The sequence below is a fragment of the Anarhichas minor genome, unplaced genomic scaffold (genome assembly GCF_050575085.1).
Source record: "Anarhichas minor isolate MPS153535 unplaced genomic scaffold, ASM5057508v1 ptg000017l, whole genome shotgun sequence".
In the NCBI taxonomy this organism is placed as follows: Eukaryota; Metazoa; Chordata; class Actinopteri; order Perciformes; family Anarhichadidae; genus Anarhichas; species Anarhichas minor.
The window spans coordinates 14,340,166-14,352,984 of record NW_027466463.1 but is presented as its reverse complement, the minus strand read 5'-3'; positions in this window follow the sequence as shown (position 1 = coordinate 14,352,984).

Sequence of the window (12,819 nt, the reverse complement as noted above, 5' to 3'; positions counted from 1 at the left end):
TAAATAAGTAACAGTGTTTCTGTACAGTTTGAGTGATGACTATCGGTCACACCTGCCTTTTAAGAATGACTGAAAGCTCGATCAAATATTTGGCCAGACTTTGAAACCACATGGGTGTGTTTAGGATTTGCCTTTTTGTTCCTTTGTTTGCGTAATGATATTGTGAAATCGGACTGAACCACCGCAAGAACAAAAGCGACTCTAACCAAGTCAAAACCTCTTTGGCAGACGAAAACACACTGTTGACTTTGTCTCCGAGGAAAAGCTAAATCGCTGACTGTTGTTTCTCGCCTGTTGATCGGTTGTAATTTTGGTTAGGCTGTAAGTAAATGTGCTGTTTTCCATTTCCATCTCCAAGCCCATACAAATAACAGCAATTGTTTGCATGCTGTTTCTATATCTTCAGCCTTGGATCTATCTGTTGGTCTTGTAACACAAAAGGGGGGGGGGGGGGCAGGGGTATTCCCCCCTATGAGGACACGATAGAGGCAGGGGTCTCCTGGTCAACGCAAAAGCATTCTCGTGGTTTTGAAATGTACAGTTCATAGAAATGACGCCAATGGACAAAAAACCCTCTTCATGAGTTTGATAAGACGAGCTCGTCCAAGCCGCTGTTTGTGCCCATTATAATCAAATGTAATCATGCGTGCTGAGCTGATGGCAGTGGTTGAAGGACAGGGAATTATCTTTAACTTGCACACATCTAGGGCCTTTCAATGGAGACTCGTAGCGCTCATTAATGTGAGCGCGATACGGGACAATGGGCTGGCAAATTAAGGAAAAGCGTAATATGGTTTAACTAAGAAGTTTCTTTTACTGTGGATACCTGCCGTCCCATAAAGAATGCAGGGAGGTCGGTAGCTGGAGCACTCCAGGGGCGAGTAGAGCTGTGCGATTGTGCTGTGGCCTTGGGATCCGATTGGTGCAGAGTGGACGTCTGCAGCATTGTGTTTGTTATGTTGGACCTACTGTCAGGTAGCATCCTCGCTCCCCTCTCTCTACGCTCTTTCAGATAAGCAGCGCCCTTTGTTGTCAGCGGAGGTTAACAAAGTAAAACATCTTACAATGCCGACTGTCCTCATTTAGCCGTGTTGAGGTTGTGTCGCGAAGGTTACTTTTATTTACACATAGGTTGTGTTATTAAAGTGGATCCGGATATCGTTGTGGTGCCTGGATAGTTTGGATCTCACCAAGGTTACGGTTAATAGAAATTGTGTTTGTATTAGATGTAACCATTTGTAACTGTATTACAGTGTAGACAGCCGGAAAATGTTGATTATTTGTGGGCCCCATAAAATGGTATCTTTACTTAAACTAGTTTATTACTTGGTCCATTGTAATAGCTGTAAGTGTTTGCTGAGATCTTGGAACACGGCAAGATCACCGAAGCAAAGTCGGACAGTAGAACTGAGTGTGCGAAGATGTTTGCTGTTCCTTTTCGGCATCTTTTCTACAACTTCTATACCTTTTTTCTTTTTTCTTCTTTGTTTCGAACCCGCCTCCTAGCAGAGGTTCAAGGGTGACTGTTGCTCAGCAGATGGAGCTGCTCGTCCTCGAATGGCATTGTAGGTGGTTTCATTCCCAGCTCCTCCTGTTCACACAACCCAGTTGCCAGGAAAAAAAAAAAAATGTTGTCATTGTAGGTTTCTGTAAATCGTGAGATACGTTTTATATCAGCCTCGTATCACGCTTGCAGAAACGCACAATGCCGAGTCATTAACGTTGTGAAACAAAGTTAATGTTAAGGTTAGAAAAAAGATCATGGTCTGTGTTAAAATAATAACGTAACTTGTGTAACAGCGTAAATAAATAACAACAGCCCTTAGCAGACCTTCGTACATAACGTTAAGTTACAAGTGTTTACTGTTGATTTCATACGGGGCATGAACAGCGGATTCCTGGGTGATAGTCCTGTGTTTGTATGACTTTAATTAACGTTATCACAACACATAACTTTCGTTACTTGGTGATGTAACTTTGTGACTGGGAGTTGCTCATGACTAAATGAGTCATGAGCAACTCCCAGTTGCTTCTACGGTTAAACAAGTTATAAACTTTCTACCAGGAGACAGTGACACAATTACCGCATGGTGTTAAGTCACTCTTTGATATGTGGTTTTGTTGCATCAACGATGCACCGATGCTCAGGAAGGTAAAGTCTTCATTTCATTGGGTCTTTAACATCCCATCAGCTGTCATCAATGCCTGCTGTAGCCGAGCCATTAAACAAACAATACCGTCTCTGTTCCTTCAGAGTTTAGCAAAGTAACTGACTCTGGTATCAAAGAAAACTTCACCTGTTTACAAAAACTTCTGTGGACGTGAGGTTTTTATCCTAACAGCAGCTGAAGGGAACACACAGCATCACACTGCAGGTCTGTCTGTCTGCCGGGTACGAGGGGGGCCGCTGGAATTTAGAGAAGGGAAAGCTTAGAAGGCATCGAAATGGTAACGGCTACACAGGAATGTGAGTTCAGGTTTCAGGGATCTAATGATAAGTAGTTTGCTGTATATGTACCTTACCTGTCGAGTATCGCACTGACTGGCTTTAAATTCCAGGGCAGAGTAGATGGAGCTGAGCCTGTGGAAGGTCCACAGGCCTTTTCAAGCTGTACTGATTCAATAGTTTGTCTTCCACTTGCACGACTTTTAAAAGATTTGAAAATGTTCTTCTTTTTAAAGCAGCAGGATAGTGAATAAGCTAACACATATATGTAAAGCCAAATGGAAATGTATGCATAGAGCTTTCTTAAATAATGAGTAATGCATGTCAGTCGACGCACTTCTGGGAGTAAGCGGAGACAAAAGTACACAGGGGCCCCAGGTTCATTTCAGCTGTCAGGGTGTCTCGGTGGGTGTCTGTCAGAGCTTTAGCTCCACAGGTTAAGACATACGGACTGATGGATGATGGCTATCCACCAGAGAAGACACCATCCAAGGAATGCCAGACACGTGGTCGAAGACAAGCTGAACATGAACCTGGAAGCCATGGTCTGAGAGATTTGCTTCGAAGGACAAGAAATCAACATAGAGGGGATGGGAGGATGTGGGCTTGGAGGAGAGAGATGGTCAAGTTAAGTCTGAGATGGACAATTCTTTAGTTTTTTTTATTTGCACGTACTTTATATAAGGCCTTAAATCACCCGTTCTCTCTGTACGGGACACACCAGGCTTTGAACTTACATATACATATAATGCATTGAGCTTGCTCAATTGTGGGTACGCCATGATTCATCTTAATGGCAGATCAGACTTACTTATATCCGACAGGACAGCACAATAATTAAAGTTCCTTAAATGAAACAAAAAAAAACTGTGTAAAGTACCAATAAATGAGAGAATGACAAAAAAGAAATCAAGTAAATCTGTATTTCATTATGTCCCAGTCAACTGCCTATCCAGCCAATGCATTCTGGGACATGCACCCCCATTTGACACTGGCCGTGTTGTTTCAGCACCATGGACAGATTCAGCAACATTCAGAGAGAAGAACAGAAGAAGAGACTTTCCTCATGTCTAAGATGTCTCTACTGCTCTAATTCTGCCGGACTGAGGGACCTTTATGATGAGGCATTAAGGTCGGTCCTAGTCTTCTCCATCTGGGTTTGAGAATGATTACAAATGTTCATTGGACTGGCCTCTACCTTAATACCACCACCATATAAAAAACAACCCATTGAGCAGAGAAGACACAGGTATCAAATCAGCCACAGAAAGTACAACCACAACTACAAGAGCTCCTCTATCTCAGGGAAACCAAAGTAAAGTAATACCTCCTGGCCAGAGATGAAATGCTTGTTTTACATGTGATGCACACTGATACTCAGCCAGACAGGTTGGTGATGAAGCAGAGGCCCTCCTGGTTACACTACCTCTTCTTAAAAACAAAAATCCCCCAGCGCGGCTCCAGCTTCAAGCTGATGCGCTATAGGCAGCCGAGGTCACCGGTTCATCCGTCAGAGAGGCTCCTCGCTGATGGATGGCACTCAGAGCAACGCGCGCCCAATCCGCTGTAGCCCTAACCGCCGAGAAAGGGCCTTCGCAGGAAGAGAAATAAATAAATAAACAGCAACATCAAAGGGATGTTCAAAAGAAAAACAAAGCCTGCACACGTTCGTTTGCAAACACACACACACGAGCGCGCATTGGCTCTCTCGCACGCATCCGGCGAGAGAGAAAAGGGAGGCGGAGGGGAAAAAATACAAAGGACTGAAAGCATACACATAGTTTACTCTCCAATGACACCCGGCTTGAAGAAAATCTAGACAAAACAAGGCAGAGTGGCGAAAATTGAAGTGTTTGATGGTTCGATATCCACTCTGAATAGACTCGAAAAAACAAAGATCAGGCCAAAACTGTGTGCAGTTTCAGGTTTGTCATTAAAATCTACAAACAACACGATGATCTTTATCCTCGTGTCCTCCGCCGTCTCATTGAGGGGATAAACTGCCGCTGCATGCCACCTTCATCACCAGCCGGTGACTTTTAAATATTAAGCCTGGGGATATTTTATATTTCTTATATTGTCAACAAATCTCATGGAAAAACCTAAAACCAACGGTGACTTCACCCCGATAACAAGTCCTCCAATTAGCCACACTGTTGCACCTCCTTCATCCCAATGAACATGTCGTTTATGTTGAGTCAATTACCCACAAACCGTCCTTCTGCTCACATACTTGGTCGTGCAAGTATGAAAGTAACATTTGCTCAAAACATTTGCTTAAAAAAAACTACTCCAGTATCCCCAGCTGTTTAAGGAGATTATTTCGCCTTTTTTTCTATTTTTTAATGAAAGTATATATTTTTCAAAGTCTTCAATAGGAACCAACGGGGCTTAGAGCAACACACATTTGTTGACAATTGCAGAAAATGTAGAATATCTTCAGCATCCTCCTTTAATGCCATTTGATGAGCTCCAGTTGGGATTAAACTACAAGTCTTGTCCCGTGCCAACGCTGTCCTCCACCCTAACCACTCACACAAAAGGTCGGTCTTACATTCGTTTGATTCTGTGTGAGTGTGATCAATAATTCAATGGAGCATGTGACCAGTTAGGGCTTTTTATTGGATACATTTCTTGATCGTGAACTGGGATTGTAAAGTAGGACCAGCAGGCCAAAGTGGAGACAAAAACCAAAACAAGTTGAAGAACCTTGCATGAGGTAACTTTGTGCAATCATCCAAAAAACAAGTTTTAGCTCAAGAACTTTCACCTGTTTGAGACCCGCAGGATGCTATCAAAGATGCGCCTATTCGTGTAATTGTGTTTGGGTTCAGCCTTATTTTATTGACAAAAGAAAATGCATTTGTGATGCCAGTTAACACCTTTACCTTCTGCTTCTTTGAGCTGCACTCAAAAGAGGGAAGAACACAACATCATTTACATTTCTTGGCAGTCATCTTGGATTCACTATGTTTTTCTTTGTCTCGTTTATTTGACTCCTGGGAACCGCAGCTAAATGTTATTGTTTCCATGATCGTGGATATTGGCAACGGGGAACCTCTGCAGACTACGAGCGCTTTGGTCGGTTAGGGAGCCTTGCTTGCGTGGCCTTGAGTTAGTCAGCATGGGCGCATCCCATGAAATATTGAGGAAGCTGGAAGGGCTGGGCTGGGGCCTCATGTAGGGGTGTGTGTGTGTGTGTGTGTGTGTGTGTGTGTGTGTGTGTGTGTGTGTGGTGGGGATTGCCTGACGGTGGAAGCAGTGGATGTTGTGTCAGCTCCCCCAAACCAAAACAAACTCCTTAGCCCCACAGTGCACTCCTAAAATCAGAAAAGTGGATTGCAATATACCTTCCATTGAAAATATACCATTCTCTGTCTTGTTTTCTCACCCTCTTCCCCCTCCCGCTCCCCCCTCCTCTCTGTCTCACACACACACACACACACACACACACACACACACACACACCAGCCGGGCTCTCCGAGATTTAATCTCATCCTTATTCCCGCACCCTTAATCTTTTCGTTTCTTTACATCTCCATTTCCACATGCAAATCAGTTCTTCTCATCTTTCTGCCTATTCTCCGTCACTTTCTGCTCTTTCTCTCTGTTTTCCAATCAGCCGACAGAGCTGCTGAATGTGTGTGTGTGTGTGTGTGTGTGTGTGTGTGTGTGTGTGTATGTGTCTGTCTGTCTGTCTGCCTGTGTGTGTGTGTGTGTGTGTGTCTAGTCAGTCAGCGAGCTACAGTACCGACAGTTTAGTACAGTTGAAAGAGCACATCAGACTTCTGCCCTGCTCTCTCTAAGGGCTGATAATATGAGCCCTTCTTACCTGTTAGGAGCTAGTGAGCCGCTGCTCCTCCCTTTAAATGAACTTCAGAGGGGGAGTCAGACTGACAGGAACACAGAGAGGGCTGCCCCGTTTGACTGGCGGTCCTGTCAAGGTGAACCCATGGTGCTCTCTCAGGCCCCGCGCTGCTTTCCACAAGGCTGCCCCTGCTGAGCTGATTGGGCCTTAATGGTACAGTAATGACCAAAACAAGCCCACACACACACACACACACACACATATATGCACACAGGCAGCCTCACTATTGTCTCTGGCAAAGGGTGCATTAACTCAAAAGATTTCAGACACTTAAAGGTCTAAGCCAGCTAATTTAGCAAGTTAACATCAGTTGAGCCTCCCTATTAATCTTTGTTTCAAAGTGTGCGAGGGAAATATAAGGGCCGAGTGTGGTAGTTGTTTGAGAAACGATTAAGAGTGTGTGCTCGTTTTTCGTCCCCTGACAACTTCTGCATAGTAATACAGGCGAGGGGAAGCCTCTCTTTAAGCCTCAGCACCTTAATAGCCTGTATGATGACACTTTATCTATAGTTTGTGCATATAATCAGCAAACTAAAGGGGGTGACCCCAGGGCGTGGGTTCACCCGCTGACATTTGACATCTTTATAATTAACTGGGAAGGTCTAATCTCTGCCTTCAAATGACGCATGGCCACATTCCATTTAATATGCTCATAAGCACTATGTATTATTCAGATATGCAGATGAGGCTCCGTTAGAAAACAGACTTTTTGACACAGGTTTTTCTCCCCCGTCGTGGTGGGCTGTGGGGGCCACTAATGGACCTGCAGAGATCGGAGAGCAACAGCCCTTCTGAAATTTTCATTCCCTGAGAAAAACGTCAACGTTTTCTTCTAGATCTTCTGCTGCTATTTGAATTTAAGCTACTCAGGACAGACAGAACTGAAATGAGCACTTTCCAGCTTTGTTTTAAGAGTAAAGGCAGTGAGAAACGTATTAAAACCTAATTCTTTCTGCTGTTTTATCACGCCCTCATTACTCTATACATATAAAACCTTTTTTTGGGACAGGGACTGCTTGTGTGGATTTTTCTGAAGAGTTTTAATAGTTTTTGCTCGGAGATGTTTGGAGGACTCGGCCATCTTTAGCCTGAGTTTAACCAGCAGAGCTTTTTATGGAGGCAAGCTCTAACAGGGCTGGAAGAAAGAGCCTCTTATGTTCACTTTTGGCTTGAGTTACTTTTGAGAGGCTGGTGGTCGCTGGGTCAGAGGCTTCAGTGAGCCGGTAACCACTACACGAAGCCCTCAGTCCTCACCGGAGCTTTTCAGCTGCAGCGGCGCCTCGCCACATTCACAACCTTATATATCCTCTCACTTCAGGGAGGGGATGAAGTCAGACCTCTCAGTAGTGTGTGTGTCTTGTCTAAAATGCTCTTCATTTTTTTGACTTGTCTTTCAATCCATATTCATGAATCACTTAGACGTTTGAAAATCAATATCACACTGCAATTACACTGCGGTGAGGTCATGCGCTCTCATTATCTGGAAATCACACATGCAACTATACACTAAATAAATACTCCATTGTAAAATTATTCTAATGAGTACAACCTCGTTACAAACAGGAATATTCATTACGTCTTCTCGGAATCTTTTAGAAACAGTGAATTAGTCTTTTGAAGTCTAATTCCCTTCATCAAGAGCTGCTTTATGAATATGATGTTGTAGAACAATAGTATAGTGGTGTAAAGAACATCAGTCACCTGCCACCCTTCAATCCTCTGGTCTTTTCCGCCAAGTCTTGCGTCAGAAACTGTACACTTTTCAAGAGGTCGTGTCATTTGTGACATTGTGACTTGAGTGCTGCTTTGAAAGGAAAGCGTAAATCAGACTGTTCTGCGCTTCGCTGTACTGTGTTGATTGTTCTAATTCTCTCCACTGTTTGACAATTGTTAAGGTGAAAAAATCATATGAAAGGCCAAAAAAGAAACAACCGTCTGCTGTATTTGCCCCCCGTCTCAGGTTTATCCCCAGTTTGCTGTTTGGCCGTTGCTGGCTTGTTATCGAACGGCATCAAATCACCTTTTCTTTTGTTCCTTAAAGGTTGTAAACATTTGTAAATGAGTGCTTGCATGTGTTGAAGGCATATTAGGTTTTCTCCCTGGCGTCCGTTGGGGTTTATTGAGTGTGCTGTTGTTGATCCTGGGCCATGAATCCTTCCCTGCCCTCTCCTCTGCCTGGAGCCTGCCCCCAGCTTCTCCACAACCTCCCACTGAGCTCCCTCTGTCTCTGGCTTCATCTCCAGCTCTGTCTATCCAGCTCTCCATCGCAGCTCCCGCCTCCTGTCTCATGTCCCTTTCAACTAAACTCTGGGCTTTTTTAAATATCTGTGTTCTATTCAAGCCTTTGTTATTCAACCTTCTCTCATTTGTAATTTATATGTAGCTTATATATATATATATATATATACTGTATATATACACACATATATATTGTCAACTTCACCTGTTGATAGATCGAGTCCCCTTCACGACTAACAAGTTTTCCCACTTCTATCTGCAAACACTTCACCTGTCTCTTTCAAAAGATATAAATCTATGGTACAAACATGTTGAAAGCTTCATTTTGTTTTTGGTATACACAACAGCTTTAATGTTTATGCAATATTTCAAATTCAGTGTTTTATTTAGGTGTGTTAAACCCATAAATTGGACGGAGTGGATGATATGAGTTTGGCTAGTTCTTGATTTTTTTAAATTTATAATGATGGCTAATGTGATGAAGCGTAGAGGGATAGTTTGTCAGTGGGTAATACGCTTGCTTTCTTGCCGAGAGGTAGATGAGATGATCAATACCGCTCTCACGTTTGCGCGGTTAAGCCAGCAGGCGGTTAGCTTAATTTAGCATAAAAGGCTGGAAGCAAATGGAAACAAACAAGTAGCCCGACTTTGTAAAAAAGGTGAAAAATGACCTGTTGATTGGTGAGTTTTGGAGGTGATGAGGCTTTGTTATCTTTGGACAGCCTGGTGTCCCATACGTACCCATACAACAAAACTGCATTGTCAATATACGTTTTGAGGGAAACAGTTTTCCACACAGGCCTGTCACAAATACGTTTCTAAACGAAGTCCGCGTAGGGAGGAGGTCAGGGTTGATGGATGAGTCACAGGACTTTCACCCAAGAGACCGCTATCCATGTCCCATGTGAAGCTGAAAAGTCAACCCCGTCTTATTTTAATGCGACATTTAACATCAGGCTACGTAACAAACAAATTAAACTTATTTGAAGCCAAACCATGATGCTACTAAACCTAAACTAGTAGTTTTGTTGCCATTTTGTATTGTTTCAATACGTTTCCCCTGAAACGTAAGTGAGAATGTTGTTTAGTTGTATGGGAACATATTTCTTTAGGAGACAGAGTTGCTTTGGTGAGAGTCAGGCTAGCTGTTTCCCCCTGTCTCTAGTCTTTATGCTAAGCTACGCTACATTACGGCTGGCTCCAGTTCCATATTTACTCTACAGATATGGGAGTGGTATTAATCATCTCATCTAACTGTTGGCATGAAAGCCAATAAGAGTATTTTTTCTGAATGTCATCCAACAATTTTTTAAAAGGTGGCATATTTTTGTGATACGTAGTTTCTGGTGCCCAGGAGACGCATACTTAGCCACGAGCAACATCAGCGAGAGTGTGATTACAAAATGCCCCACAGAAATGATGTGCTGTAAAATATGCGTGGGGCGCACACAACATCTTGTGCATCTGTCCACTAACAATTCCTCCATGTGGACACATAAAGGGAAAAAAAGGAAACAGTCCTGTTGGCAGCCATATTGGCTGAATGATTTATTACTTTCCTCACATCCACCTGTTGTTTTTCATAGGGACTAATTAGAAGCCTACTGTGTGTGTCATAATGTAACGTCACTCACAGAAACACGGGGGGCAGATTTGCCCAAAATAAACAAGGTAAGAAATAGTTCCCGTCGTCGGTACTTTGTGGGGATTTTTTTGAGGAGAGCGACGTCTTGATTAAGTCTCATCTCACTGTTTAACACACTAAATTTAACAAGCGACATTTTTTCCCTCTTCATGCCCTTTTTCTCCCACTTACCAACCCCTCTTATCTCTTCAACACATCTCTCTTCCTCTCCCTCTCTCCTTCTCTCCATCTCTAGGCCCCGCAGATTGTCACTCTTATTTACCAAATATAGACTGATAAAGAAGAAGTGGGATTTTTTTACTGATTGAAGATCAAAGTGGCAAAGTCTCCTCCTCGAAGCCCGCCCCTTCTATTAGCCGCCCTTAAGAACAGAGGAAAACATCAATTTCTCGCACATCAATGGCGGCTTCATAATCAATTGAAAAAGACACTTGTATGGGGATGCAAATCTTATCTTTGTCTTATTAGAGCTTTTAGAAGATGCATGTCGGGATTTAATGTTATGAAATAAAAGGGGGTCGCTTTTTTTTAAATCTAAAGATGCAGAGGCGTTAGTAATGGTCGAAATCAAAGCCCAGAGACTGTGGTAATTACTGGAGGAGTTTGCCTATCCTTATTAATATTGATCAAATATTACTGTGATCTGATCTCTGGGCTTGTGATGAATTTGGAAGGTGGTTAACGAGCACAAAGAAGAACATGGCACTCGTTTTTGTCCCCTGTGCAACAACCACGAGCAACTGTCCGTTTTCTTCTTGTTGAGATTTTGACCATAAAAGAGACAGAGAGAGCAGGAACAAGCCAGTTGTGTTTGGGGTGAAATTGTTACAATACTTAAAGATTTTTACCTCTCATCTTTTTTCCGTTTTTTGCCTTGAGTCGTATAACAAAGTGTTGCACGCTCAACGCTGTTTGGGTGTTGGAAAAAGACAGTTGTGTCAAAGGGAATTCAAGGTTGCTTTTTCATTGACCTGATGATGATGATGTGTGCAGTGCTTTAAAATGGCCCTAAATGAGCTGATGTCCTCTAGGCAAGAGGGATGCACAAAACACGGCGCTTCAACAATGCCGCGGCTGATCACAGAATGTTAAAAGATCCTCATTTTGAAGTGTAAATAAGGCCGGCTCAAAAAGTGTTGCCGGTGCGGCCACAATCTCTGCACAATGCATCCCAATTCTTAGGAAGCTTGTTTGTGTTAAGCGATACTTAAGTGCTGACCAAAGAGATCATTTCATGCCCGGGTGTATATATACATAGAGCATCGCAGGGGATCGGGAAAGGTGGAAAATTCATTAGTGTTTATTTCATTGAAATTCACATGCCAAAATCCTCCAGCTATGAGCACGTAAACAAAAGAGCGAGGGCGCTTTGGAGCCACCCATGTGGAAAGCATTGATTGCTGCTCACTTGAAGCCTTCAGGAGTCTATTGGACACAAAACTTCAGGCCAATTGATTTTTCTGCATTAATTTCTCAATTAGGATCCTTGAAGAAGACCACAAGGGCTGCAGCCAAACAACTCTAGTTGAGGTGGAAGCATGAGGCTTTGGGGCCTTAACGGTGTGTGTGTTTGTGTGTGTGTGTGTTCACGCTGTATCTGATCTGCGTAATACAGAACTATCTGTACGATAATGAACGATTTTGGGATCAATTTTCGGGGAAAAAGGAATACCTGAGAGGTAATCAATATTTGAACCAACTGTGCCCTTAAACTTCATACACTCACATCACTCATCACATCAGAGTCAAACATTCAAACAACAGACCTTTCAGAGCAGCTTTGAGCGTACAGTGTGTGTGTCATATTGACAACAAAAAGAGAGGAATTACACCACTAAATGTGTAGTTTGGTGTATTCTGTTGTCCTTGCTGTTGCTTTCCACCTCTGCTTTATTACTTTTTTTACCTAACAAATAACTGTTGTTGAATGATTTGGTCCTGAGCCATGTCCATTAACTTTTTTTAATCCAGTCGTTTGCAGGGTTAAGACTAACAACAGACCTTTCACAGTGAGGTAGAATGTGAGAGTTTTTTAAAATGGATTCATGTTGCTCACTATTTTTTTTAATTTTGGGGTTCAACACAAAGTTGTGCATTAAATCCTCTGAACCATAAGATTCCTGCTTTTACCATCACTATCACAACAGACAGTGGTTACAAGTAACAAGGTGCATTCAGCAAGGTGCATCGCGCACAGATGGAAATACTGTATTACCCCCCTAAAGTTTCTAAATCTTGCGAGAAAGTCGCAAAGTCGGCCACAACTTTTCCTCATAAGCCACTCCCCCAAAATGATCATTATCAACGTAAACAATGAATTGATTGGAAGGATTTATTACAGTCCTACAACAGCCACATACTGGATTTGATTTGTTGATTCCTGTTGGGATGTAAAGAACACACTTATAGCTTTAAGTAAGATTTTGAATCCGTGACTTCTATCTGAATCCTCTCTTTTCCACCAGTGTCAGGCTTGGATCGTTCTTTAATGCTACGATGAGTTTAAAACATTTGGTCCTTCGACAGACTCGGATGTCACCAACAACGTGTAAGTTTGAGGCATACACAGTTATATATGTGCTCCTGTAGTGTGCAAGCATCTAAAGTGTGGGGTGTGTAGGG